Source organism: Pseudophryne corroboree, chromosome 10 (genome assembly GCF_028390025.1).
Source record: "Pseudophryne corroboree isolate aPseCor3 chromosome 10, aPseCor3.hap2, whole genome shotgun sequence".
NCBI classification, from domain to species: domain Eukaryota; kingdom Metazoa; phylum Chordata; class Amphibia; order Anura; family Myobatrachidae; genus Pseudophryne; species Pseudophryne corroboree.
In genome coordinates, this window is record NC_086453.1 from 204,877,359 (window position 1) to 204,903,203 (window position 25,845).

Here is a 25,845-nt window from a genome sequence, read left to right on the forward strand (position 1 = left end):
GAGTAGTGCAGGGAAGGGGGCAGGATAGGAGTAATAGTAATGTGGCTCAGGGGGGTAAGATAGGAGGAGGAGGAGTAGTGTGGGGCAAGGGGGCAGGATAGGAGGAGTAGTGGTGCGGGCACAATAGGAGGAGTAGTGGTGCAGGGAACGATAGGAGGAATAGTGGTGCGGAGCATGATAGGAGGAGGAGTGGTGGTACAGGGCACGATAGGAGGAGGAGTGAGGCGGGGAACGATAGGAGGAGTAGTGGTGCGGGGCACGATAGGAGGAGTAGTGGTGCGGGGAATGATAGGAGGAGTAGTGGTGCGGGGAATGATAGGAGGAGTAGTGGTGCAGGGAATGATAGGAGGAGTAGTGGTGCGGGGCACGATAGGAGGAGTAGTGGTGCGGGGCACGATAGGAGGAGTTGTGGTGCGGGGCACGATAGGAGGAGTAGTGGTGCGGGGAACGATAAGAGGAGTAGTGGTGCGGGGCACGATAAGAGGAGTAGTGGTGCGGAGCACGATAGGAAGAGTAGTGGTGCAGGGCAGGGTGGCAGAATGGGAGCAGTGGAGTGGGACAGGGAGGGTAGGATGGGAGAGTAGTGACGTGGAGCAGGGGGTGCAGGATGGGAGTAGTGGTGAGAAGCAGGGGGGGGCAGGATGGAAGCATTGGTGCAGGGCAGGGGGGGCAGGATGGAAGCATTGGTGAAGGGCAGGGAGGGGGCAGGATGAAAGCATTGGTGCAGAGCTGGGGGGGCAGCATGGGAGCATTGGTGCAGGGCAGGATGGGAGCAGTGGTGCAGAGCTAGGGGGCAGGATGGAAGCAGTGGTGCTAAGGGGGGGGCAGGATGGCAGCAGTGGTGCTGAGTGGGGGGGGCAGGATGGGGGCAGTGGTGATGAGCGGGAGGAGGGGGGGCAGGATGGAAGCAGTGGTGCTGAGGGGGGGCAGGATGGCAGCAGTGGTGCTGAGTGGGGGGGCAGGATGGGGGCAATGGTGCTGAGCGGGAGGGGGGGGGGCAGGATGGGAGCAGCGCTAGGAAGTAGCCAGCAGTTAAACTTTAATGTCACCTGCTTCCTGCAGCTCCCGAGTCCTGGCTGCCGTCGCTCCCTCCCTGGACTGGCAGCGGCCATACACAGGAGCCACATACACAGGAGCCGCCAAGACTGGTAAGCGGATTCAGTATGCCAAGCAGAGCTCTCGCGTGTGTCCCGCTCCGCCGGCTCCTCCTGCTCATGACGATCACAAGCAGCTCTCCTCTGTTCTAGCTGCCTCACACCAAGGACGGGTCGCCAGGGGGGAGCGTGGAGGCTGAGGAAGGACTCGAGGAGTCCGTGCGCCGTGCGGGGGGGGGACGACACATTAATTATTGGCATTATTGGCAGCACCGTAGCAGGCGTGTGAGAGGGGGGTGCCTGTGCGCACCAGGGCACCCCCGTGCGCACGCCTATACTTACTGCGGCAGGGTAAGTTGGGCAGCGGTGTCCTCCTGAATGTTGTGCCAGCGCCGTACGCAGCGGCAGCCTGGATCAGGTCCCGGAGTAATGATCGGACCGGCCCTGCCTGCCCACTGCCCAACAACATCTTCCCCAGTGACAGGGGAAGGACTGAGAGCACGCCCCTGTCAAAGCGGCACCTCTGTTAGGTGCCGCTTCTGCTGCTTTTGTTAACGGGCTATCACTGTCAAGTGCTTGCCCCCCCCCCCCCCCGCTTCCGGCCCTTTCATACAGACTGCGGGAGGCACCGAGAACGGTGCCTCTAAAACTAATTTAAAGCGGTTTTTCATAGGGCAAAAACTATTAAAATAATACACAGCCTAAAGCAGATACTTATGACACAGAATATGTGTCATAAGTATCTACTTTGTATTATTTTATTCATTAATGACAGGGGAGGCACTGCCTCCCCTGCCTCCCCTGACTGCACGTCCCTGATCAGGAAATCCTTCGCAAGAACAGAATCAACCTTTTTTTAGGAGGAATAAATACCAACGCACTCGTAATAAAATCCTATTTTCTCTTATGTCCTAGAGGATGCTGGGGTCCATTTTAGTACCATGGGGATATACCAAAGCACCCAGTACGGGGAAAGTGCTAATGTTCTTGCAGAACTGACTGACCAAATTGAGCAGTCAGCAGTCAAGGTGTAAAAACTTATAACACTTAGCAAATGTGTTTGCACCCAACCAAGTCGCAGCTCGGCAGATTTGCAAAGTCGAGACCCCCCAGGAAGCCGCCCAGGACGAACCCACTTTCCTTGTAGAGTGGGCTTTTACCGAAGTCGGTAACGGCAATCCTGCCGTGGAATGAGCGTGCTGAATGGTACCCCTGATCCAGTGTGCAATAGTCTGCTTAGAAGCAGGACCCCGAATCTTGTTGGGGTCATAGAGGACAAACAGAGATTCTGTTTTCCTTATGCAAGCCGTTCTTGCAACATAAGTCCTCAACACTCTGACGACATCCAAGGACTTTGGGGCGGCTGAGGTGTCAGAAGCCACTGGCACCACCACTGGTTGGTTGATATGAAAAGAAAACACAACCTTCGGTAGAAAGTGCTGAAGTGTTCTAAGTTCAGCCCAATCTTCATGAAATATTAAGTAAGGACTCTTGTGTGACAGAGCTCCTAACTCAGACACTCGTCTGCCTGAGGCCAAGGCCAACAGCATGACCACTTTCCAAGTGAGAAACTTCAACTCTACCTCTTGTAAAGGCTCAAACCAGTCCGATTTAAGGAACTGCAACACCACATTAAGATCCCATGGCGCCACAGGAGGCACAAAGGGAGGTTTGATGCCCAGAACCCCCTTCACAAACGTCTGGACCTCAGTAAGAGAAGCCAATTGTTTCTGAAAGAAAACTGACAAGGCGTATATCTGAACCTTGATAGATCCCAATCTCAATCCAGCATCCACAGCCTCCTGTAGAAATAGAAGTCATCCTAATTGAAACTCCACCGCAGGAGACTTCCTGGATTTACACCAAGATACATATTTTCCCCAAATACGATGGTAATGTTTGGACGTTACCCCTTTCCTGGCCAGAATGAGTGTGGGAATGACTTCATTGGGAATACCCTTACAGGCTAGTATCTGGTGCTCAACAGCCATGCCGTCAAACGCAGCCGCGGTAAGTCCTGAAGCAGGTCCTCGCGAAGAGGAAGAGGCCGAGGATCTTCCAGTAATAACTCTTGAAGATCTGGATACCAAGCCCTCCTTTGCCAATCTGGAGCAATGAGTATTGCTCAAACTCTTGTTCTTCTGATGATCATGATAACTTTTGGAATAAGTGGAAGGGGAGGGAACAGATACACCGACTGAAACACCCACTGGGTCACCAGTGCATCTATCGCTATTGCTTGTGGGTCTCTCGACCTGGAACAATATTTCTGAAGCTTCTTGTTGAGGCGTGATGCCATCATATCCACTTGAGGAATGCCCCAACGACTTGCCACCTCCGCAAAGACTTCTGGGTGAAGGCCCCATTCTCCTGGATGGAGATTGTGTCTGCTGAGGAAGTCTGCTTCCCAGTTGTCCACTCCCGGAATGAAAATTGCTGACAGAGCTTTTGCATGTCTTTCTGCCCAGAGGAGTATCTTTGTCATCTCTGCCATTGCCACTCTGCTTTTTGTTCCACCTCGATGGTTTATGTAAGCTACTGCCATTACATTGTCTGACTGGATCTGTATGCGACAACCTTGAAGAAGGTTTGCCGCTTGATGAAGACTGTTGTACACAGCTCTCAACTCCAGAATGTTTATGTGAAGGCGAGTTTCTTAACTTGACCATCTTCCTTGGAAGCTTTTGCCTTGTGTGACTGCTCCCCATCTTCGGAGACTTGCATCCGTGGCCACTAGGTTCCAGGCCTGAATCACAAACCTGCATCCCTCCAGGAGGTGAGAAATTTGTAGCCAGCACAGGAGCGAAATTCTGGCTTTCGCTGACAAGGTTATCCTTTGATGCATGTGGAGATGCGACCCGGACCACTTGTCCAGTAGGTCCCACTGGAAGACCCTGGCATGGAATCGGCCATTTCGTTGCGCCTCGTAAACCGCTATCATTTTTCCCAACAGGCGAATGCACTGATGAATTGATACTGTACTTGGTCTCAAACGTTGTTTGACCATGCTCTGGATCTCCTGTGCCTTTTCCACCGGTAGAACTATTCTTTGTACCTTTGAACCTCATTGTCTTTTCCAACTGGGATTTTGGAAAGTTGATGATCTATCCGTGCTGTTGAAGCATTTCAGGGACAATGCTATGTTCTGTAGTAGCTTGTCCCTGGATCTCGCTTTTATGAGTAGATCATCCAAGTATGGAATTATGTTGACTCCTTGTTTGCGAAGGAGAACCATCATCTCCGCCATCACCTTGGTGAATATTCTCGGAGCCGTGGAGAGCCCGAAAGGTAATATCTGGAATTGGTAGTGGCAATCCTGAACCGCAAACCTCAGGTATGCTTGATGTGGTGGGTAAATGGGGACATGCAAGAAAGCATCCTTGATGTCCACTGACACCAGAAATTCCTTTTCTTCCAAGCTGGAAATCACCGCTCTCAAGGGGGTAAATTTACTAAGATGGGAGTTCTATTTCAGATGGGATGTTGCCCATAGCAACCAATCAGATCCTACTTCTCATTTATCTAGCACCTTCTAGAGTATAATACCTGGTATCTGATTGGTTGCTATGAGCAACATCCCATCTGAAATAGAACTCCCATCTTAGTAAATTTACCCCAAGGATTCCATCTTGAATTTGAACCTTTTCAAATAAAGATTCAGAGATTTTAGGTTTCAAATCGGCACCAGAAACAGGCTTGAATAAAAACCTTGGTTTCTTTGTTCGGCAGGAACCAAGGAAATTATTTTGTCTTGACATAATTTGTGTGTTGCGTTCAGGACATTTGTGCCGTCCTGAGCAGCAACTGGCAAGGCTGATTTGAAAAATCGGCAAGGGGGATGGTCTTGAAATTCCAACCTGTAACCTTGGGATACTATCTGTAATATCCAAGGATCCAGGTCTGAGTGAAGCCAGGCCTGGCTGAAAAATAATAGACGTGCCCCCACCCGATCGCACTCCCGCAGAGGAGCCCCAGCGTCATGCTGTGGCTTTTGCAGAAGTAGTTGCTGACTTCTGCTCCTGGGAGCCCGACGGTGTTGTAGATTTTCTACCTTTTCCTCTCCCTTTTCCTGTGACAAAAGGGGTACTCTCAGCCTTTTTGTACTTGTTGGGCCGAAAGGTCTGCATAGTATGAGAATGATATACTTTTTTAGCCGGTGTAGCTGCCGACGGCAGAAATGCTGACTTGCCAGATGTAGTAGTTGATATCAAGGCATCTAGTTTCTCTCCAAAGAGGGCCTCACCATTGTAGGGGAGCGCCCCAATATTTATTTTGGATTCAGCGTCAGCGTTCCATTGGCGGATCCAGAGCGCCCTGCGTGCTGAAATCGCCATAGTAGAGGCCCTTGAGCCCAGTAAGCCTACGTCCTACATAGCCTCAACCAAGTAACCTGCAGAATCTTTGATATGACCTAGAATTTGCAGCATATCATCTTTATCGACCGTGTCAATATTAACAATTAAATTGTCTGCCCACTTTTCCACTGCGTTATCTACCCACGCAGAAGCAATTGCGGGCCTGAGTAACGTACCCGTAGCAACATAGATGGACTTTAAAGTCGTCTCTAATATGTGGTCATCAGGTTCTTTTAATGAAGCTGACCCTGGGGCAGGTAAAATGATTTTCTTTGACAACCTAGAGACTGAGGTGTCTATCGTTGGGGGTGACTCCCACTTACGCCTATCCTCTTCAGGGAAAGGGTACGCTATCCTTAGATGGAGGAAAAGTCACCATCTGTTTTTTTATTTAATTTAAAATAATCTTTTTCCTCAGGTGGAGGTGTTGTGTCAGGAAATTCCAACACCTCTTTTATAGTGACTATCATACATTGAATGCTCTTAGCCAGTTTGGGATCTACCCCCCTCAAATCTCCAGTGTCGACTTCAGTGTCGGAATCTGTGTCAGTGTCCTTTTGCATAATTTGGGTCAGAGACCTTTTCTGGGAACAGGAGGGGTCTCGAGGTGGTGACGTGAAGGAATCAGCATCCTCCACAGACTGTCTCCATTGCTTTGTCTGTTGTTCAGACTCAGAGAATTTACATATTACTCTGCAGCTTTGTCATCCACACAGGCTCAGAACACTCTTGTGCCTCCAAAATGGTTTCCTCTGGGGAAGAACTTTCGCTAGACATGTTACACACGTGTACAGTCACACCTCTCACACACACAGGGGAGCTATTGGGGACAGATCTACCTAAAGTCTGTCAGAGAGACCCAGAGGGGATTGCCAGTCCACACCATGCGCCCTATATGTATTGCATACAATAAATGCACAACCACACCGCTTATTTATCCAATATGAAGCCCGCAGACTTCAATAAACTATGCGCTCCCCTCCCCTCCCCTTCTATAACACCCTGGTACTTGTATCAGCGATGTGTGAGGAGAAGCAGCGTTCAGGATCAGCGCTCCGGTGTCTCTGTGAGGAGAAAATGGCGCCAAAGTGTTACTAGCAATTCTGAGGAGAAGCCCCACCCCCTGTAATGGCACGGCTCAGCCTCAGGAACACAATATTTATACTGGCAGGGGTATGTACACCAGCGGCTCCCTTGTGTGTACTTTGTCGCCAGTGAGAGTAAGGATTTTATTTTTCATGTCCCTCAGAGCGCCCCCCCCCCCCCGTGCCCTGCACCCTGTGCTGAGAGACAAGTTTATGCGCAGCGTCGCGCGCTGCACTGGTACCTTAATGCCGCCATGATGACCGGAGGGCCCCTCTCTGCAGGCCTCTGGCAAATACTCACCAGCCTTCTGACTTCTGGCTCTGTTAGGGGGTGGCGGCAGTGCTGTGGGAGTGAGCAGCAGCCAGGCAAGGGCTGTGTTCAGTACCCATCAGGAGCTAATGGTGTCCTGTCAGCGGAAGCAGAGCCATTGAACTTATTGAGAAGTTGGTTCCTACTTCCCCCCCTAAGTCCCATGAAGCAGGGAAGCTGTTGCCAGCAGCTTTCCTGTAAAATAAAAAAACTAACAAAGTCTTTTCCAGCAGAACTCTGGTGTGCATCCAGTCTCCCGGGCACATTTTCTAAACTGAGGTCTGGAGGAGGGGCATAGAGGGAGGAGCCAGTTCACACTGTTAAAAAGTCTTAAAGTGCCGAAGGCTCCTGCGGAACCATCTATACCCCATGGTACTAAAAATGGACCCCAGCATCCTCTAGGACGTAAGAGAAAGTATTAGCAATGGATAGGCAAGTGTTAGTGAATGATTCAGTGCCTGCCAGGACAACAAGTACAAAGGTGCTACCTTGGGTAAATAAATTTAATGTGTCATCACCAGCCATCATTAAAACTGCAAAACCATTGTGGCCAGTGTTACAAAGTGATTCTAAATTAAATTTAAGGGAACACAGGTTGATGCCATGCTATTCGCGTGGCCGTAATTTGAAAGATATTTTGGTCAAGACGGACACTACTAGAGCACCTGCAAAAAGAACTAAATTTTTGAGTAGTACCCGGGTGGGATGTTTTAGGTGCACTTGGACTACGTGCCAATTTTTGTTATCAGGGGACACGTTTAACCACCCCCATTCGGGTAAAGTTTATAAAATTCTGCAATATTTTACCTGCAACTCTACTTTTGTAGTGTATCAACTGATTTGCCCCTGCGGGCTCTGCTATATCGGTAAGACAGAGACCAAGTTCAAAGAGCGTATGGGCAACCACAGAGCAGCCATACGAGCAGCGTTAATTTCAGGCACGAGCGACCAACCGGTCACACGACAATTTGCCGAGGCCCGCCATTCACTTTCCAGTCTTCGATATAGGATGGTTGACACTGTCCCGCTCAATAGACGTGGGGGTGACCGATCGTTGCAGTTATTAAAATGCGAAGCTAGATAGATCCACCGATTAAATGTTATTCACCCTAAGGGGTTAAATGACAGCATAGCATATGCCTCTTTAAAGTAGCCTTTTTTACACTCTATATCAACATGGGTAGTAATAATCTTGAACGATCTTAGCAATTTTGTATCCATTAGGTATGTTAAAACGAGATTTATGGTAAGAACTTACCTTTGTTAAAACTCTTTCTGCGAGGTACACTGGGCTCCACAAGGATTGGACAATGGGGTGTAGAGTAGGATCTTGATCCAAGGCACCAACAGGCTCAAAGCTTTGACTGTTCCCAGAATGCACAGCGTCGCCTCCTATATCACCCCTCCTCCCAGCACAGGAGCTCAGTTTTTAGTTAACCAGCCCAATGCAGTAGCAGGAAAAGAGACAACAACAGTTCGTAGCCACATACACCACACTCTCACGACAAGAGAAGTGTCAGCGACTAATGCCATACCAACCCAAAGAAGCTAAGTGCATCAGGGTGGGCACCTTGTGGAGCCCAGTGTACCTCGCAGAAAGAGTTTTAACAAAGGTAAGTTCTTACCATAAAACTCATTTTCTGCTGCGGTGTATACTGGGTTCCACAAGGATTGGACAATGGGGATGTCCTAAAGCAGTTCCTTATGGGAGGGGACGCACTCTAGCGGGCACAAGAACCCGGCGTCCAAAGGAAGCATCCTGGGAAGCGGCAGTATCGAAGGCATAGAACCTTATGAACGTGTTCCCGGAAGACCACGTAGCCGTCTTGCACAATTGTTCCAGGGTCGCACCACGTTGGGCCGCCCAAGAAGGTCCAACAGATTGAGTAGAATGGGCCTTAATGTGAACAGGAGCAGAGAGACCAGCCTTCACATAAGCATGTGCAATCACCATTCTAATCCATCTGGCCAGGGTCTGCAGCCCCGTTAGTGAAATCCAAACAAAACAAAGAGAGAATCAAGTTTTCGGATAGAATCAGTTCTCCTCACATAGATACGGAGAGCCTGTACCAGATCCAAAGACCGCTCTTTTGGAGACAAATCAGGAGAGACAAAGGCCGGAACCACAATCTCCTGATTAAGGTGAAACGAAGAAACCACCTTAGGTAAATATCCGGGGCGAGTCCTAAGAACCGCCCGATCACGGTGAAAAATCAGATATGGGGAACTACAAGACAAGGCACCCAGATCCGACACTCTTCTAGCAGAGGCAATAGCCAGCAAGAACACCACCTTAAGGGAAAGCCACTTAAGGTCAGCTGAACCAAGGGGTTCAAACAGAGACTCCTGCATAGCCTCCAAAACCACCGACAAGTCCCAAGGAGCCACAGGCGGGACATAGGGAGGTTGGATACGCAACACACCCTGAGTGAAAGTATGAACATCAGGCAAAGTCGCAATTTTTCTCTGAAACCACACCGACAAGGCAGAAATATGAACCTTTAGGGAGGCCAGACGCAGGCCCAACTCTAGGCCTTGCTGCAGAAAAGCCAAAAGCTTGGCTGTACTAAACTTGGAAGCATCATGATTGTTAGATGCGCACCAAACAAAGTAGGAAAACCAGGCCCTATGGTAAATCCGAGCAGAAGCCAGTTTCCGGGCCCGCAACATAGTTTTAATGACCTCTTCAGAAAAACCGTTAGCCCTTAAGACGGAAGCTTCAAGAGCCACGCAGTCAAAGACAGCCGGAATAGGTCCTGGTAGACACAGGGGCCCTGAACGAGGAGGTCTGGGCGTTGTGGAAGTAGAATTGGACGCTCTGACGATAGGCCCTGCAGGTCTGAGAACCAGTGCCGTCTGGGCCACGCTGGAGCTATGAGAAGCAGATTTCCTTTTTCTTGCTTGAACTTTCGAATTACCCTGGGCAGGAGTCCCCAGGTTCCAGCCGAAACCTCCATGGTACTGCCAGCGCATCCACGAATGCTGCTTGAGGATCCCTTGTCCTTGCTCCGAAGACCGGAACCTTGTGATTATGTCGAGACGCCACCAGATCCACGTCTGGAAGACCCCACTTTTCCACGAGGAGTTGAAACACTTCTGGATGGAGGCCCCACTCGCCGGCATGCATGTCCTGACGACTGAGAAAGTCCGCTTCCCAATTCAGGACTCCCGGAATGAATATTGATGATAAATCCGGTAGATGGCGTTCCGCCCAACGTAGAATCCGTGAGACTTCCTTCATTGCCAAACGGCTTCGAGTGCCGCCTTGATGATTTATGTAAGCCACTGTGGTGGCGTTGTCCGACTGTACTTGAACAGGACGGTTCTGAATTAAATGCTGGGCCAGGTTCAACGCATTGCAGACCGCCCGCAATTCCAGAATGTTGATCGAGAGGAGAGATTCCTCCTTGGTCCACCGACCCTGAAGGGAGTGTTGCTCCAGTACCGCGCCCCAACCTCTTAGACTGGCATCTGTCGTCAACAGGACCCAGTTGGATATACAGAAGGGACGACCCCTGCACAATTGTTGGTCCCGGAGCCACCAGTGTAGCGGCAGACGGACCTCCGGAGTCAAGAAGATCATTTCAGATCTGATCCGGTGAGGCAAGCCATCCCACTTGGCAAGTATCAGCCTCTGGAGGGGGCGAGAATGGAATTGAGCATACTCCACCATGTCGAATGCTGATACTATTAGGCCCAGCGCCTGCATTGCCGAATGTATCAACACTTGCGGACGAGAAAGGAAGCAACGAATCCTGTCCTGAATCTGCAGGACTTTCTCCTGAGACAAGAACAACCTCTGGTTGTGAGTGTCCAACAATGCTCCCAGGTGCACCATACTCTGAGCAGGGACCAGGGAGGATTTCTTCCAGTTGATGAGCCACCCGTGGGCTTGTAGAAACCGGTCCGAGGAATTTGCTAGGATTAACAAGTCGTCCAGATACGGCAGTATCCTGACCCCTTGACGGCGGAGTACCACCGTCATCACCGCCATAACTTTGGTGAAGACTCGCGGAGCCGTTGTTAAACCAAAAGGTAACGCCCGAAACTGGTAATGTAGGTTGCCAATAGCGAACCTCAGGTATTGTTGATGTGACACTGCTATAGGAATATGCAGGTAAGCATCCTGTATGTCCAGGGAGACCATGTAGTCCCCAGGTTCCAAGGCCAGAACTATAGAGCGAAGGGTTTCCATACGGAACTTGGAAACCTTCACAAACCTGTTCAATGCCTTGAGGTTGAGAATGGGCCGGGAGGACCCATTCAGTTTCGGGACTAGGAACAGCGGAGAATAGTACCCCCGGCCCCTCTGAGCAAGAGGCACCTGTACGACGACTCCTGTATCCAGTAGGGTCTGTACCACTGAATGCAGAGTGTTTGCCTTTGTCTGGTCCAAAGGGACGTCTGTCTGGCAAAATCGATGAGGGGGTAGGTTTTTGAAGGCTATGGTGTAACCTCGAGTGACGACTTCCCGTACCCAGGCATCTGAAGTGGTCTTCAACCATTCTTGGGTATACCCTAGAAGCCGGCCCCCCCACCCTGGGATCCCCCAGGGCGAGGCCCGCCTCGTCATGCGGCAGGCTTATCGGTCTTGGCAGCTGGCTGATGGGCAGCCCAGGCTCTTTTGGGCTTCGGCTTACCAGGCTTGGAAGTGCAGGCCTGCTTATGGTACGCCTGACCTTTTGCTTTACCTGAAGGATGAAAGGGGCGAAAGGACGTACCTTTAGCCTTCGACACAGAAGGAGCGGTATTAGGCAGACAGGCAGTTTTGGCAGTAGCCAAGTCAGCCACAATCTTATTTAAGTCCTCCCCAAACAGAATATCTCCCTTGAAAGGGAGTACCTCCAGGGTTTTTCTAGAGTCCAGATCCACAGACCAAGATCTCAGCCACAATATCCGGCGAGCCAGGACTGACGTAGTAGAGGCCTTGGCTGCTAGGATACCGGCATCAGAAGCCGCCTCTTTAATATATCGAGAAGCTGTGACAATATATGACAAGCATTGTCTAGCATGGTCAGAAGAGATTTCAGCTTCTAACTCCAAGGCCCATGCTTCAATAGCCTCTGCAGCCCATGTAGCTGCAATAGTGGGCCTTTTTGCAGCACCCGTGAGGGTGTAAATCGCTTTCAGACAACCCTCCACACGTTTATCCGTAGGCTCTTTTAGAGACGTGATGGTAGTGACAGGTAGAGGTGAGGAAACCACCATCCTAGCCACATGTGAGTCCCAGGATTCCTGACGTATATCCACTAGGTGGTCAGAGTGAGGTAAAACTTGCTTAACCACCTTCTGACGCTTGAACCTATCTGGTTTATTAGGAGGGACGGATGGCTCCACAAGATCAGGAACATCCACATGTGAACTACCCTCCCCATCAGCCATATCTGAGTCAGAACCTGAGGGGTCAGTATATGTGCCGTCTTCATCAGACGAGGTGTTAGTGACAGCAGTGGATTGTGAGGAGATAAGCGCTCGCTTAGAGGACCTCTTGGATTTAGGCGAGCGTTGATCAGACTTTTTAGTAGTCAAGGACTGGTTCAACTTCTTTAATTGAGCAGATAAATCGTCCGCCCATGGCGAGTTAGCTGCAGGGACCACATACGGTTGTACCAGCATTGGGGGTCCCATAGGGGGAGTTAGTTTATGAACTAGCGTATGCAGAAGCGTGGAAAAAGCGGCCCACAGTGGGTCAGTATGTGCCTCCGTTGCCACAGTCCCACTGGGGGGCAAGGAGCCCCCAGAACCAGAGCCCACAGCTGCTATATTCTCCTCATATGGCTCCGTTGCGTCAGCAACACTGGCAGTATGTTCAGCCCCAGAACCGTTACCCTCAGAAGCAGACATGATATAACTTGCAGTATGAGGTTAGCACAGTACAATTATCAGCAGCACTATACCTCTAAACCCAAACCCCTGCGCAGTGTAGTCAGCAGTAGCAGAGATAAAGGAGAGATATGGTGACTAAATCACAGAGAAAAATACGTAATACAGTATATCTTTGTGAAAATCCTATATTAGATAACATCTGACGCACCAAGCCCCCTCAGGTTATAGAATATAGGGATAGCAGGTTGAGTGAAAGACACAAAATGGACACCACTCAGCTATCAAATGCACACACAGAAAGTCACAGTTTGTACAATGCAGAGGTTATTACTGACAATAATACTGCACTGGACTAGCTTACACAGCTATATAACAATAGATATAACAGTACACAGTAAGAACTGGATGTATATCACAGGGTAATTGTACTATAAAACCATGACTAAGTACACTCTTTCTTAACTATCACTGTCTAAAAAGGCAGGTAGAATACTTAAGTGTCATGTAAAGGCACAGCGCTGACAACCAGGCGGCTTTACATAGGATGATTTGCCCAAGCAGTCCCAGGAACAGTGAGCTGAGGGATAATGGCACCGCAGACACTGACAGGGAGTGAGGAAAAGACAAATATGCAGCTCCAGGGCGGGAACACTTGCTAGAAATGGCGCCCTGGGGCTGGGGGAGGGGCTTCAGGTCTAAGCCTTATCCCCTCTGCTGGCAAAACCACCGGGTACTGTGGGTGATATAAGAATTGGTTTAGAGAGAAAACCTGACCTGCGCCCATGCCCTGGTGATCTAGTGGGATCGCCTGTACAGCCACAGTGTCCACCGCCAGCACGCGCGGCCCGCCTCTCACTGACCACGCTGGATCGCGATAAAGACCGAGTCCCGCAAGCGGAACCCACATACCACCTCCCGAATCGTGGCCACGCGATCCTGGAGAGCCCCAGCCGTGTGTGTCTAACGTGAAGAAAATCAGAGCCTCCGCTGTAGGTACCTGGCAACCAGGGCTCGGGAGTGTACAGCGCCGCTGGGTAGAGCTGGAGCTGCAGCAGTGAATGTCACAAGACATTTACCACCGCTGCTGCCCTTGAAGTCTTCACTTTTTACCTCATAAAAAGCTTTTCTTAGGGCTGCTTGGAGCAGCCCCTCTGTTCAGTGCCTGCTTACTGCAGCACCAACTTACAAAACTGAGCTCCTGTGCTGGGAGGCGGGGTGATATAGGAGGCGGCGCTGTGCATTCTGGGAACAGTCAAAGCTTTGAGCCTGTTGGTGCCTCCGATCAAGATCCTACTCTACACCCCATTGTCCAATCCTTGTGGAGCCCAGTGTACCCCGCAGCAGAAATGAGTGTACCTGGTACTATGTCTTTCATTGTGCTATGTTGGGTAACGTTTAAGAATTATACGGCCGTAATGACAGGGTTGCCTACCCTCCCGCATTTAGCGGGAGGCTCCCGATTTTTAAGTGAGCCTCCCGCTGCCCCGCTTACCTTGCCTGCCCTCCCGGTTTTTAAAGCAGCTCCTTGTAAACCCGGACAGCGCATGCGCGAGTCCGGAAATGCGGGGGGCAGAGCTTGCGCTGAAGAGGTCACAGCTGGCGGCCACCGCGGGGTTGTGGGTAGCGGTGGCCGTCCTGCTGTGCACACAGAGCCGGGCAGCCTGAGCGGAGGCAGGAGAGTAATTAACAGAGCAGCTGGTCTACTGACAGCCAGTGCTCTGCTTCACCGCTGCTGGCCCCGCCCACCTCACTCAGAGTGGGCTGCGTGTAACACACAGCCCAGCTTACCTCTCCCTGGTCTTGCAATCTGCATGTGGCTGCTCAGTGCTGACTCCCCCACCACACTGTCCTGGGACAGCTCCCTGCTCCTCACAGGAAAGAGCAGCAAAGACAGCAGGTGGGTGCTGTATGTACTGAGGTTTATGGGCAAGGGGGGATCTTTGGGCTCTGTATAATACACTGTTATATGGTACTTTGTGTAATATGGGGGGGGGGCTGTGTGTAATGTAATGTGGTATTTGGATGTAATATGGGGTGGGGGCTGTGTGTGCTGTGCATAATGTAATATGGTAGTGGGTGTAATATGGGGGAGGGGGGCTCTGTGAAATGTAATGTGCTCCTGGGTGTAATGTTAGGGGGCAACATTACACCCAGTATCCCACCCCCAGCATTACACCCAGCATCCCCCCCCCCCCCCCGCCTCGGTTTTCAGTGTCCCACTGTGAAAAATCTGGACGGTGCATGCTCTAGTCCGGAAATGCCGCAGGTGGGGCCTGTATAGGATACTTCATGACGGATGCGCTATTTCGCCCGGGATGGATGCACTCTGGGAGAGACGGTCAATCCGGATCCTGCAAGTGTGCTGTATCCTAAATTCCAACCTCAGTGCAGGGAGCTGCTGGTGAGGGAAGGGCTGGTGTATTTGTCATTTATCCCAGGTACTTAGCGCCACCTTCCCCATCACCTTAAATATAATCAATTTATTAAATAATATAATTAAAATAAGTATAAGTTTAACATTACAGCCAGTCTTATAGTGGCATAGGACAAACAGAGGCCAGCCATTATAATTGTATAGACCTAGCAGCTGTGGTGTGTCATGAGAGATAAGCACGAGACGTTGTGAACTGGTAATAGCCTGCAGGGCAGTAATAGTGGCAGATGGGTCCCTAATATTGTCCGCGCGCTGAGGGAGTAACAACCTGCAGGGCGGGAAGGATAGGTCCGCGAGCAAGGTGCAAGGCTGACCGCGAGCCTGGGGAAGAGATAGGCACTGATTGGCGGCGGCAGGGTATAGCGCGCGGCTCTGGCGGCAAGCGGGCGGCACGAGCTGAAGGTCTGGGGAGAATAAATAGAGCTCCCCGCCGGAGGGTAGGCAGATTGCTGTTCCCCTGATCCGTGTGTGCACTTGGTCTTCCAGAACGCTGTCAAGAGCTGTATGCTGTAAACATACGGCGGCGTTACTGGAGACCAGGTAGCTGCATCAGCACCAGGCTTACCCGTTCCCGAAGGGGGCGGTGGAGGAGGAGGTAGAAGCGCCGCTAGCAGACAGCGGGAGGCGATAAGGAAGGCTCCGGGCGTCTGAAGTTACGACGCCGCAGAGAGGGCAGCGGAGAGGTGACGGCTGAGCCGCTGTAAGCGGGGAGCGGAAGCAGTGACAGTAAAGGACGCGGCTCCATAGTAACCAAAGGGAGCCAGTCAGACGCCTAGGGAGGATTTCTGTCCTAGAAGCAGGGAGGCACATACAGAGGCCCCCGCCTACTCCAGATACAGAGCGGTCCAGAGGCCTATCAGAGAGCATCAGGGAGGAGTCGGGGGAGTACTCATCTGCAGCAGCTGCTATGAGGAGGTGTAAGTGACACAATTTATTTACTGCACCTTGCACCATAGGCAGAAAGGACACTTGGCTATAGTAAACATCAGAGAGCCATTAGGGAGGGAGAGAATAATTAATTTGCCTCCCATTTGCAAGACTAATCAATAGTCTAGGATAACTTTATGGGCAGATACCGGGACAGACCACACTGCGTGTTATAATAGCTGCAGAGAGTTGTTATTATTAAGAGAAAACTAAGTATATGTACTGTGGTTTTGGCCAGAACTTTAACTAATACAAAAGGAAGAAAATAGTGTCTATCTACTGCAGTATTCAGTCTACTCTGTAAAATTGGATCCCTCTCATAGACTATGTGTGTAGAATATACTTTGAATTCCTTTCTCTGTATGTAAGTAAGCAGAAGCAAAAGGAAATAAAAAGGAAGGACTGTTGCTCCAACCTATTAGGTATCATTACAGTAATGGAGATCCTAATAGTATATGTTTATATACACACGGGAGATGAAACTGCCTATGTAGTTGAGTAAGCCTATAGATATTAAAAGTAAAGAATAAAGAAAAAAAGAACATTGAAAGCACTAGAATTTATAGACAGTAATGAACAGTGGGAAACCGAAAGCCATTGGAGGATATTTCAGATATATTTAATTCTATATATATATATATATATATATATATATTCAAAGACTGTAAGCTACTGAACTAATTTACCTGGATACAACGAACCCGATGCTATTTATTTCTAAAGCCAACACAGTGATTCATAAGACACTGAGGAGATACATTGTTACCTCTATTTGTACACTCTGCTACGTTGGCCTTCTGCAGTGAATTAGCAACAAAGTAAGGAAAGTTAACTTTAATGTAGTCAAATATAAAGACTTTGTTACTACCCAAGGTCATGAGCTAGTAGAGAGCAGTATCAAAAGACTGACATATTTTAAATGTCTAGTATTGCTAGTATGAAAAAGGTATTTATGGGCCCCAACTTGCGCATGTCTAAATTTTATAAGAGTACCCGGGTCACTCCTTTTTAGTGAGGTTATAACCTAATATTTTTGTGTATTGCATGCAAACAAATTGTATAGGAGTGTGGGTTAGTTAAGGAATACTATGGGTGGCGTATGCATATTATAGGTATATGTGTAAAATGTGTAATGTGTTATTAAAAGAATAATACTTACCACCGGCTATCTGCTGCACATTGAATGAAGCGCTGGAAAGAAGAAAAGGTACATAAGTAAATTTGTGATTAACTGATGTATATAATATCTATAGCTAACATAATCACCACATTTTACATAGCTAAAGAAAAAAATCAGGCATCCCAGGCAGCCTGTTATTAAAGCAATAGCTTGGGTGGAGGCACACTATTAGATTGGGTAACCTTATAAGATATAAGGGAGGGTTACATATTGGAGGCAAGTCTGCTGAGATTGAACATAGGAGTAATGGAGAATTTAACAGAAGAAGATATATACACTTGGTGTATGCAAAAAGAAAAAAATCCTAAAAAGTGCATAGGTATAGGTGGGGATTTTTCAGAATTTTCAGATGAGGAAGTTATAAGGACAATTATAGATAAATTGTATGGGGTTAAAAGACCCAGGATTGTGGACAAATGGAGAGGAGAAATAGCCATATTAATAGAAGCCGAAAGGGAGTTAGATCCATGTCTAATACCGATGATGATAATGGCAAATGAGGAAATTGGGAGGCGATAGTATATTAGTGGGCCTAAGAGAAAAGATGAGGAAGCTATTAATGCACATATATCTACTTCTGTTGATACGTCTGGGAGGGATAATATAAACAATAATATGCAAGGAAATGGTGAAAATATAGATGGGTCGCAGTTTGAAACTATGATAGATAGAGTGGTTACTCAGTTGGAACGTTGGCACTATGAAGGGAGTTATAGGAGATTACGGATATTCTCAGGGATAGTGCCTGTACCTTTAGGCGAAGAAACATATGAAGCCTGGAAAGAAGCTGCAGTACAGCAAGCAGAGGAGTGGCAGTGTCCAGACCAAATAAAAAGGCAGAGAGTAGTAGAAAGTCTAAGGGGACCTGCCATGGGAATAATACAGGCAGCTAGACAAAGTAATCCACATGCCACTCTTGAAACATATTTTGAGGCTTTAGATTATGCCTATGGCACTTTGGAGGATGTGGGAGATTTAACATCCAGGTTGCACCACACTTTCCAGGAGCCTGGAGAAAAGTTAAGTGCATACTTAATTCGAATAGACAAACTCATACAAAATTGTAGAAAAGGGTGGAATTAACCGAGACGAAGTAGATAGAAGCAGAATGAAACAACTACTGAGGGGGGCACTGACAGCTGATTCGGTAGCCCAGAAAATACGATGTTCAGGAATAAGGGAACCCTCCCCTACTTTTAATGAACTATTAAAAGAAATTAAACAAGAAGAAGTACTAATTGAAATGAGAGAAAGAACAGTAAAAAAGGTTAAGGTTGTCCAACCCTCAGTGGAGGTCAATCCCTTTGAGGAAAAAATAGTCAAAATGATAGAGGAACAGAACAAGAAACTGGAGCAGTTTATGGCCTCTCATGAGAATAGAAGTTTAGGAAATTCCTCTCTTAGAAGTAATAACAATACAAATATAAGAGGAATGGGAAGAGGAAATAGTTATACTAATAGAGGAAGAGGATGTTTTAAATGTGGGAGGATAGGACATAGAGCTTATGAATGCAATGTCCTTACTGATGGATCTTCTTCACGGGCCTCTGCAAATAATTCCGACACTAATAGGGATGTTCTTTCTGGACAGGGAAACGAACAAGGGAGGACTATGAACCCTGCACAGTCCCCCTAGAAGTCAGTTATTGTGCAATGGGGAATTCTTGGTGGAACGGAAAAGTGCCTGAGGGAATACTAGGACCTGCACCTGTAGTCCCAGCAGCTATTAACGGGAATAAGTGTAAAGTATTATTAGACAGTGGATCTCAAGTGTCAATTATTTTCGAAACATGGTATAATAACCATTTATCTGACGTACCCATATAACCATTGAGTGGGTTAGTTATATGGGGATTGAGTATTGAAAAGTACCCTTATTTGGGATATGTACAGGTATATCTTGAGTTTGAAAGGGAACCATACCAGAAGTCGTTGGAAGTACCGTTTATCGCCCTTATATGTCCTGAAATAAAGGGGGGAAGAGATGAACTTCCTGTAATTGTAGGAACTAATACTCAATTGTACCATATATTATCTAACTGGTGTCAGAAAGAAGATGAATGGCGTGCAGAGGTAGGACAGACAATGCCGGTACAGCCAGAACCACCGGAGGATGTTTCAAAAGAAAGTGGGAATGAATTTGACATTTGCTTTCAGGAAAGTGACATTACAGAGGAAGATAAGATTCTTTTGTCTGGGGAATTAGAGTACAGGAAACAAGCATTCTCAAATGGAGAATGGGACCAAGGGGAGGCAAAGGGGGTAGAACATGGTATAAAATTAAATGATACCAGTCCCTTTAGAGAACGCTCCCGTAGGATAGCACCTGCGGATTTTGAAGACGTTAGGTTACACTTGAAGGGTTTACTGGAGAACCAAATCATCATAGAGTCTCGTAGTCCATACGCTTCCCCAATTGTAATTGCAAGAAAAAAGAATGGAAAAATTCGTATGTGTGTAGATTATAGGACATTAAATTCCCGAACAGTACCAGACCAATATACAGTTCCTAGAATTGATGAGGCATTAGACTGTTTACAAGGGAGCATATGGTTCTCTGTGTTAGATCTAAGGAATGGATTCTACCAAATTCCTATGTGTCCTGAGGATAGAGAAAAAACGGCATTCATCTGCCCACTAGGATTTTTTGAATTCCTAAAGATGCCACAAGGTATAAAGGGAGCCCCTGCGAAATTTCAGAGGACTATGGAACGAATTGTTGGAGACATGAACTATAGAGAAGTTATTGTTTACCTGGATGACATAATTGTCTTTGGGAAATCCCTTTCTGAACATAATGCCCGTCTTTTAAAAGTATTGGATAGACTGATAGAAGGAGGACTGAAGTTATCAATTGATAAATGCAAATTGTGCAGGTCTTCAGTTAAATATCTGGGACATATAGTAGGCAGAGAAGGAGTGTCAACTGATCCTGCCAAGGTAGATGCTGTAAAAAATTGGCCCCGTCCCACTAAATTAAAGGAACTCAGATCTTTTCTGGGGTTTTGCGGTTATTACCGTAGATTTGTTCCGAATTATTCTAAAATTTCAAAACCCCTCACTGATTTAACCAAAGGTTATCCTTCAACTAATAGAAGGAAGACAATTCAGCCTAGTGCTAAACACTTGTACAAACCAAATGAACTTTTTGGTGGTAGATGGAGCAGTGAATGTGAATTAGCTTTTCAGACCCTAAAAAGGAAATTGACTGATGCCCCAGTTTTAGCTTATGCTGACCCGACCATCCCATATGTGCTTCATACCGATGCTTCACAAGGAGGAATAGGAGGGGTATTATATCAGAAGCAACAAGGTGAACTGAGACCTGTGTCTTTTACTAGCCGGGGTTTGTCCATTAGTGAAAGAAACTATCCCACACACAAATTAGAATTTTTAGCTTTAAAGTGGTGTGTGGTGGAGAAATTTCATGACTATTTGTACGGTGTACCTTTTGAGGTACACACTGATAATAACCCATTAACGTATATACAAACAACAGCAAAACTTGATGCTACGGGACGTAGATGGCTTGCAGCTTTGGCTCTGTACGACTTTTCTTTAAAATATAGACCAGAAATTAATAACATTGATGCTGACTTGTTATCCAGGATTCCCAATCCAGAAAACAGTGACAGTGAAGAAGAATGGATAGAAGTACCCATGGGAGATGTGAAAGGGATATGTCGTCAAATACAAATTGAAGAAATGATGCCAGGAGAAATGTTGAGCTCCTTAGGGGCCACTTCTAAAGCTCTCCCATTACCCTATTGTTGGCTAAGTAATTTAGAATTAGAAGGGTTGCCAAAACTCAGGAGAGGTCAGATACGGACTGATCAAAGTCAAGATCCTGATATAAATGATGCAATAGGAAAATTGAAACAAAACTTGAAATTTAATTCACCCCCTGTTTCCAAGGGAGCTAAGTTATTAGAACGACAAAAGAACAAATTATTCCTGGAAAATTGAATATTATACAGTATATTTAAAGAACCAGGGGAAAGGGAAAAGCGACAGTTGGTACTACCTTCAAAGCATAGGACTACAGTAATGAAAGCTTTGCATAATGAACATGGCCATCTAGGGTATGATAAAACCATTAAGTTAATTTCTGATAGGTTTTATTGGCCAGGGATGAGGGAAGAAGTAGGAGACTATTGTAGAAATTGTGGAAATTGTGTAATTCGTAAAACTGTAATTAAATAGACTGCCCCTTTGGTAAATATTAAAAGTAGTGGGCCTATGGATTTGGTATGTATGGATTTTTTGACATTAGAAGTAGAACCAGGAAAGAAATGCCACATATTGGTGATAACCGATCATTTCACCAGATACGCCCAAGCATATGTTACACCAAATCAAAAGGCATTGACGGTGGCCAACACATTATGGACCAAATTTTTTGTCCACTATGGTTTTCCAAATAGACTTCACTCTGACCAACGTAGAGAATTTGAAAGTAAACTAATAAAAGAGCTTTGTATAATTTGCGGGATAACTAAATCTAGGACAACCCCATATCATCCCCAAGGTGATCCCCAACCTGAGAGGTTCAACAGAACTCTGTTGAATATGTTAGGAACATTAAACCCTTTTGATAAAAGGTACTGGAAAAGACATATTGACCGATTAGTACATGCATATAATTGTACCCAAAATGAAGCAACAGGGTATTCCCCCTACTACTTAATGTTTGGTCGTGAAGCCAGGCTTCCTATAGATGTATGTATGGGAATATCCCCTAGTGACAAACCTGCTATATCACACATAAAATATATAAAGAAGTTGCGGGAAGAATTGCAGGAGGCATATGATATTGCTGAATGTGCAGCCAGGAAATTAGGGTTAAAAAATAAGACTAGATATGACAGGAGAGTACGTGACCAAGAGTTAGTTCCAGGGGATCGAGTCTTATTAAGACATCTAGGGACACCTAGAAAGTTTAAAATTACAAACAGATGGAGGGAAAATCCTTTTGTGATTATTGAGAAACTTTTAAACTTACCTGTATATAAGGTAAAGCCTGAGGCAGGAGAAGACAGGATACTGATATATCATAGGCAGCATCTATTGCCTATAGGGAAAGAAGTTCGGTTAGAAGGGCTTGAACTAAACAACAATACAAGAACAACTAATGAAAGAGCAGAAAATAAAAATGCAACACATAACGAGTTGAGTATTGTGGATGATCTAGATGATGAGCCGGAGATACAAGGGTATTATTATAAAGATGAGTCTTTAAGCTTTGACAAATTTACTGAGAAACATGTTACTGAGGGTCCCCTAGAACATGTGGAAGGTAGAATCCAAGAGTTAAATAATGATAACCCCTGGGAAGGAAATCTGGACTATTGTAATGTTGAAAGTCCAAGAGATGGCTCTGATAGGTATTCATATCCTTATAGTGAAATAGAGAAGGAACAGGTTATAGAAAGACCCAGAAGGGTATGTCAACCCCCATGCATACTTACTTATGATGAACTAGGAGTACCCAGCAGTGTGCCGAGGGTAGTGCACCCTAATATGGTTAATGTATGGCCATATTATGGAAATGAATTTTATTAGGTAAAGATAGGATGGTGATCCAGTAAAATAGTTTCTTAATTTAGTGGATCACCAGGGGGAGAGTGTAACATGGTTACTGTACCACTAACGTGAGATGTTATATGACTGATGTATATATATGTATAATTTATATTAAAAGATGAAATATATTGGTGTTCAAGAGATGTGTATATATACATGTATTCACTTCTGCGTATGTAAATGTGTACATGAATAGATTTAGAAGGGATAAATAAATAAATATAATCAATTTATTAAATAATATAATTAAAATAAGTATAAGTTTAACATTACAGCCAGTCTTATAGTGGCATAGGACAAACAGAGGCCAGCCATTATAATTGTATAGACCTAGCAGCTGTGGTGTGTCATGAGAGATAAGCACGAGACGTTGTGAACTGGTAATAGCCTGCAGGGCAGTAATAGTGGCAGATGGGTCCCTAATATTGTCCGCGCGCTGAGGTAGTAACAACCTGCAGGGCGGGAAGGATAGGTCCGCGAGCAAGGTGCAAGGCTGACCGCGAGCCTGGGGAAGAGATAGGCACTGATTGGCAGCGGCAGGGTATAGCGCGCGGCTCTGGCGGCAAGCGGGCGGCACGAGCTGAAGGTCTGGGGAGAATAAATAGAGCTCCCCGCCGGAGGGTAGGCAGATTGCTGTTCCCCTGGTCCGTGTGTGCACTTGGTCTTCCAGAACGCTGCCAAGAGCTGTATGCTGTAAACATACGGCGGCGTTACTGGAGACCAGGTAGCTGCATCAGCACCAGGCTTACCCGTTACCGAAGGGGGGCGGTGGAGGAGGAGGTAGAAGCGCCGCTAGCAGACAGCGGGAGGCGATAAGGAAGGCTCCGGGCGTCTGAAGTTACGACGCCGCAGAGAGGGCAGCGGAGAGGTGACGGCTGAGCCACTGTAAGCGGGGAGCGGAAGCAGTGACAGTAGAGGACGCGGCTCCATAGTAACCAAAGGGAGCCAGTCAGACGCCTAGGGAGGATCTCTGTCCTAGAAGCAGGGAGGCACAGACAGAGGCCCCCGCCTACTCCAGATACAGAGCGGTCCAGAGGCCTATCAGAGAGCATCAGGAAGGAGTCGGGGGAGTACTCATCTGCAGCAGCTGCTATGAGGAGGTGTAAGTGACACAATTTATTTACTGCACCTTGCACCATAGGCAGAAAGGACACTTGGCTATAGTAAACATCAGAGAGCCATTAGGGAGGGAGAGAATAATTAATTTGCCTCCCATTTGCAAGACTAATCAATAGTCTAGGATAACTTTATGGGCAGATACCGGGACAGACCACACTGCGTGTTATAATAGCTGCAGAGAGTTATTATTAAGAGAAAACTAAGTATATGTACTGTGGTTTTGGCCAGAAACTTTAACTAATACAAAAGGAAGAAAATAGTGTCTATCTACTGCAGTATTCAGTCTACTCTGTAAAATTGGATCCCTCTCATAGACTATGTGTGTAGAATATACTTTGAATTCCTTTCTCTGTATGTAAGTAAGCAGAAGCAAAAGGAAATAAAAAGGAAGGACTGTTGCTCCAACCTATTAGGTATCATTACAGTAATGGAGATCCTAATAGTATATGTTTATATACACACGGGAGATGAAACTGCCTATGTAGTCGAGTAAGCCTATAGATATTAAAAGTAAAGAATAAAGAAAAAAAGAACATTGAAAGCACTAGGATTTATAGACAGTAATGAACAGTGGGAAACCGAGAGCCATTGGAGGATATTTCAGATATATTTAATTCTATATATATATATATATATATATATTCAAAGACTGTAAGCTACTGAACTAATTTATCTGGATACAACGAACCCGATGCTATTTATTTCTAAAGCCAACACAGTGATTCATAAGACACTGAGGAGATACATTGTTACCTCTATTTGTACACTCTGCTACGTTGGCCTTCTGCAGTGAATTAGCAACAAAGTAAGGAAAGTTAACTTTAATGTAGTCAACTATAAAGACTTTGTTACTACCCAAGGTCATGAGCTAGTAGAGAGCAGTATCAAAAGACTGACATATTTTAAATGTCTAGTATTGCTAGTATGAAAAAGGTATTTATGGGCCCCAACTTGCGCATGTCTAAATTTTATAAGAGTACCCGGGTCACTCCTTTTTAGTGAGGTTATAACCTAATATTTTTGTGTATTGCATGCAAACGAATTGTATAGGAGTGTGGGTTAGTTAAGGAATACTATGGGTGGCGTATGCATATTATAGGTATATGTGTAAAATGTGTAATGTGTTATTAAAAGAATAATACTTACCACCGGCTATCTGCTGCACATTGAATGAAGCGCTGGAAAGAAGAAAAGGTACATAAGTAAATTTGTGATTAACTGATGTATATAATATCTATAGCTAACATAATCACCACATTTTACATAGCTAAAGAAAAAAATCAGGCATCCCAGGCAGCCTGTTATTAAAGCAATAGCTTGGGTGGAGGCACACTATTAGATTGGGTAACCTTATAAGATATAAGGGAGGGTTACACTATAAAGAAAGCTTTAGGTCTAACTGGTGTGCACTGGCTCCTCCCACTATGACCCTCCTCCAGACTTCAGTTAGAATCTTGTGCCCGGCTGAGCTGGATGCACACTAGGGGCTCTCCTGAGCTCCTAGAAAGAAAGTATATTTTAGGTTTTTTATTTTACAGTGAGATCTGCTGGCAACAGACTCACTGCAGCGAGGGACTAAGGGGAGAAGAAGCGAACCTACCTAACAGGTGGTAGTTTGGGCTTCTTAGGCTACTGGACACCATTAGCTCCAGAGGGATCGACCGCAGGACCCGACCTTGGTGTTCGTTCCCGGAGCCGCGCCGCCGTCCCCCTTACAGAGCCAGAAGCATGAAGAGGTCCGGAAAATCGGCGGCAGAAGACTTCGGTCTTCACCAAGGTAGCGCACAGCACTGCAGCTGTGCACCATTGCTCCTCATGTACACCTCACACTCCGGTCACTGATGGGTGCAGGGCGCTGGGGGGGGCACCTTGAGGGCAATATATGACACCTTGGCTGGCAAATCTACATCATATATAGTCCTAGAGGCTATA